The following is a 4,975-nucleotide window of genomic DNA, read 5'->3' as shown; positions in this document are numbered from 1 at the left end:
ATCAAGGGCTTACAATTGTACATGTGGCTTCATGGCTTAATCTTCTAGGGCTCAGATCAAGGGCTTACAATTGTACCCGTGGCTTCATGAGGGCTTACAAAAGGGAAACTTCTCTCTAGGCTGCTTACCGTAAAGAGCAAGGGGAGAGGGCGTAGAAAATTAGAATTGTTAGAGACACTCACAACAAACGAAAGGCTGAATGAAACCAGCTCAGAACCCTTACAATCAGAGAGCGTTTCTGTAAGTACGAGTCCGAGAATACAAAAGAAGCCAACACAAACTTTACCTCCTGAGCAACAAGAGCCTACACAAAAATGATCTCAGTAGCCTAACCTATTAACTGTAAGTTCGCAGCCTTGACTGGATCCTCTGCAGGATCACATATTATCAACAAAATGTTATCAATCCACGCAAGCAGAAACGTCCGATGCTCTCACCACGTCCAGCTCGACAAACTCATACACCAAAGCCAGTTCACGTCTCACCTACCCGTTGGCTATCACCTGATACGCAGCTCACAAGGCACAAACCTTCCAACAACACTTCAGTCCACTGACAGAACTTCGTCGCTCCTCCGACATCTCACAGCAAGATGATCAGTATGAACCCCTCGGAAGCTTCATTCAGCTCAGGCCTCACTGGCAACTGAGCAGGCCAGCATGCAGATTTCCCATGCCCATCAGCCAAGCACCTTCATGCTTTCCTTCAAACGCCTGCCAGCGGAAGCACGTGGCCAATCTCCGAGACGTTGGAGTTCTCTCCTGCAGCTTCCAGTGTGATGATATACTGCAGCTGATCGGCAACCTCCTTCATGGATGGACGACTCACCCTATTCTCATGCAGACAATCTAGGGCCAAATACAGCACTGATCTCATGGATTCCACTGAGGCCTTAGACGCACCCTCCAACAGCTTCGGATCGATAACCTCGTCCAGCTTCTCTTGCTCCGCCTTAACCTGCACCAGCACTGCCAAGTTCACATCATCCTGACCTCGGCTAAAGTCGATCGCTCGCTTCGAAGTCACCGGCTCGAGAAGCAACACGCCGAAGCTGTAGACATCGCTCTTATCTGTCAGTTGATAATTGCGGTAGTACTCTGGATCGAGGTAGCCCAGCGTACCCTGAGCGCAGGTAGAGACGTGAGTGAGATCGGGCTCTGCAAGGCGAGATAGGCCGAAGTCTGCAACCCTTGCGTTCATCGTCTTGTCGAGAAGTATGTTGCTCGACTTCACGTCGCGATGGTACATAGGAGGGTATGCTGCTGAGTGCAAGTAAGACAGCCCTTCAGCGGATTGCAGAGCGATGTTCAAGCGTGTTCTCCAATCTAGCATGCACTTTTTCAGACCGTTCAGGTGATCAAATAGATTTCTATTGGGGACATACTCGTATTGGTACCATGAGCGGCAGCTCACTCTCCACACGGCATCCCAGAAACCTCACCAGATTCCTGTGGTTTACCTGCGACAGAACCCGCACTTCGTTTAGCACTTGCTCTGTTCCTTTGATGTTTCCGATCTTGGCAGATTTGATCGCCACCACCGTGCTATCATCTAGAATTCCTTTGTACACCTCCCCGAATCCACCACATCCGAGCACCCTATCTCGCGCAAAGCCGTTTGTGGCCCTTTTCATCTCTCGCTGGCTCAACAATTTGGCAGACCTTCCGCCACTGTTTGCAGCCAGGATCATGGACCTCTCTTTGACTAGTTTAGCGCGAGCTCGCTGAGCGGCCTGGCGCCTTCTGAAAAGAATGAATGTCAAAGTCGATAATACGATTAGTACGATAAACCCCACAAATTACCCGAGAGTGAGACCTGCAAGCGAAATATTGCAGTAGACGGTGTCAGAAGAGTGGAAGAAGAAGAAGCAAAAGTAGAAAAAGGGTATTTAGTACTTGAATTCTGAAAGGAACGAGTACCTATTGTGTATTCAGACTTGTGGCAATCCACGCTTCCGCTTTGCCGAACGCAATAAGGAGCTGCAATAGGACCAGCAGCAATCTCAGAAGCCATTGAATGTTTCAGGACGCCGACAAGTAACTTAAGGGCTTACAAAGGACTAACCTTTAGGACAGGTTCCCGTGATTGGATCCCACACATAACCATCGTTGCACAAGCACAGCTTGCCGGCTCCATTCGAGCTAACGGAGCAGGTCGAATTACTACCGCAATCAGACTGAGTGGAGCACGGAGGTTCCGGCGGTATGTTCCATCCCAGCTGAAGACCGTAGTTCCAGGTGGATGCTGGGGTCCCGCTCAGCAAGTTTACCACGCTGATATAAGCCGTCTCGAGAGGAAAGCTATACTTGAAGACGATAGGTCTGTTGGTGAGAGCAACACAGCAGCTTCTTGCAGCTCTCCTGCGGGAGAACAGTGAGGGCCTGGGCGCAAGGGCTAAGGGGAGAGCACTGGAGGAGGGAGCGACGCAGCAGATTGGAGGCATTAATATACATGACAGTATTATTAGGGGAGACGAAGAAAGGTCCGGAGAGGTTCAAGGAGAAGTTCCCATAGAGGGAGTCACGAGTGATGCAAGAGTTACCCAAGAAGGAGCCAGTGGAGACGATGAAGGAGCGAGGGGGAGGGTCGAAGCTGAGGATGGGGTAGGAGCCAGAGAGAGCAGAGACGAGGAGGGAGTGATGGGGGGAGCAAGTGATGGGGTAGAGGGGGTGACCACAGGAGGGGGAGGTGCTGAGGGGGTAAGGGACGGACAGGTTGCCACAAGGAGGGCAAGCGACGGATGAGAGTGCGACTTGAGAGGAAGCCAGAAGGAAGATGGCGATGCACAGCAGCTTACTACTACTCAGAAACAACAACAGAGGCTTCATCTTCCTTGGAGCCGCAGTAGCTTCTCACCTCAAACTTTGTGGAGAAAACAAGAACGAAGAACGCGACTGTTTATCAGCTTACGTTGGTGTATGTATCGCACTCAGGGTAGACTTATTAGCAACCATGAGATTTTCGCAGAGCAGAAATTAGGCATTTCTTTTATTTTTTGGTCTCCCTTAGCAACCATGAGATTTTGGGAAAGCAGATATTACGCATTTCTTGAATTTTTGGAAGTGCATTTTTCCTATTAGCTCTCCTTCGTTGGACTTGAATGCAGACTTTAAAGTGGTTGACTTTCTCTCTCTCTCTCTCACCCAGCCCCTCTCTCTTCCCTTCTTTATCTCCTCAAGTCTTCTTACACAATATCTCTACCTATTCTCCCACACCCCCCTTCGCTCTCTCTCCTCTTTCTTCACACCATTTTCAATGGATTCCTTTTTGTTTACTTTTTTTTATCTTGGGCAAGCATTGTGAATGATTGAATATCATTCACCTTGTCTTTTTTCCTTACGCCCGTCCACATTTCTCCTCATTCCCCCATCTACCTTGCAGTACTTCTTTTTAGGGTGGTTAGTGAGGAGGCACCCTCTCACTCAATCCATGGCGTTGGAAGCCTCCTCACACCCATTTAGAGGAGGTTCCCATGCCGAGGACTTCTCAACCGCACATCCGAGACCCCATGCCAGTAGCCTGCTCTACAATTTTGATGTGCACACATGCACAAGTGGTGTGTTGGACCAATGGTGCCTCCCACAGTATGCATGGCGCATTCAATGCAAACCTGTTTTTGGAGTAGAAGCATGGCAATCAACTTCTCTGGCTCCCAGGGGTGCCCTAGCCCAGCCCTTAGAACACCCTCAAACGAGCTCATATCTCCGACATTGCTGCCCCAGAAATCATAGAGTGGTTCTATCGATCCGTTGCATGAGGACCTGTTGGATTGTCTAAAAACTCTAGTTCCATCAAGATCCCCGTCTCATAGGGAGTTGCTCTTACTGCTCCCAATTTTCTCTCCTTCTAACCATCGCCCCTCCTTTCAAGGAAGGGCGCGGCGTACCTCCACGAACCGGATCATTGCCAAATTTCATTTCTTCATTTTGGAGGTAGGGCCATGCTCACACTACTTGCTATATGTCACGACAAAGTGATTTTGTGAATCACTGGGATGGGGTGGTTGCTCTCTTAGAGGTCATTCTCGTTCATGCCCATCGCAACAAGCGGATGCATGCAATGGATATGGATGAGCAATCGTTGGGGAATGTTCCCACTCACTGCCCCTACCCACAAGGAGATTTAAGGACCCGAAATTGTGTAGATGGACCCGGATGGTAGGTTTTGATACATGGACAAGCATGTAGTCTCAAGATGCCTAACTAAAGAGTCATATTTCCCGTCTCCAATAGGGCACTGCGATGCCATGATGTGGCATAACGTTTGAAAGGGTGGCTTGTGGTAATGGTGGAAATGTAAGCATTTTTTGGCATTCCCGCTTAATTAGGCATTTTTTGGCATTCCCTCTCAATTAGGCATGAGTAGGAAGGAGTCTCTTACACAACACCCTCATGCCTTCCCATCTGCTTGAGGATGGGAAGGTGTGCTTTACGTACATAGAGGATGAGCAGGGAAAGACTTAAGGTATGTTCGTTAGGGGTCCCACAACCAGGCTTCAAGTTATTGGTTAGCCTCTTGTTTTTTCCCCATGAACTCGAATGTATGTCTTTGCTAATTGATTTGATAGAGCAATACCAAGAGCACAAAAGCTAAGGCTTGCTAATTCAATTAATAGAGAGCACACCAAGCTGCCATCACCAACTCATAGCCACATGCAAATGATGGAGCTAATAGATTTTGATCCCTCTACACAGCATTTAATGGAGTTTGCAAGGCCATCCATAGACGAGGACTCTCCTGAGCATCACCCAAGGGAAAGAGAAGCCAACTTTCAACAAAGCCTCGGCTCCTAAAGAGGGACACAAATTCAAATCGATCCTAGAATTGCTTCTCCTTGTACCATTAAAGCTCTTCATTGGCTTTTCATGAAACGACTTAACAAAATGCCTTGCTTGTGTGATAAATGCTCTTAATCACTCAATTAAACTCCGTGCATGATGTCCTTTATAGGAGACTTGAAAGCCTACCTTTCTCA

General features: G+C 48.4%; 1 pseudogene across 1 annotated transcript; it reads right to left on the bottom strand.

Moving 5' to 3' along the window:
- Positions 1–292: 292 nt before the first annotated feature.
- On the bottom strand, positions 293–2,863 carry LOC147901036 (wall-associated receptor kinase-like 20; annotated as a pseudogene). The gene is made up of 3 exons (XR_015541114.1): positions 2,065–2,863; positions 1,920–1,979; positions 293–1,815 (listed from the first exon to the last, which is right to left on the bottom strand). The product of XR_015541114.1 is annotated as a wall-associated receptor kinase-like 20 (transcript).
- Between the last annotated feature and the right edge of the window lie 2,112 nt (positions 2,864–4,975).

The sequence above is a fragment of the Dipteris shenzhenensis genome, chromosome 6 (assembly GCF_047967505.1).
Source record: "Dipteris shenzhenensis isolate YYH24624 ecotype China chromosome 6, Dip_SZ_1.0, whole genome shotgun sequence".
In the NCBI taxonomy this organism is placed as follows: domain Eukaryota; kingdom Viridiplantae; phylum Streptophyta; class Polypodiopsida; order Gleicheniales; family Dipteridaceae; genus Dipteris; species Dipteris shenzhenensis.
Note: the sequence above shows the minus strand (reverse complement) of the source record. Positions and strands in the feature narration are given on the sequence as shown.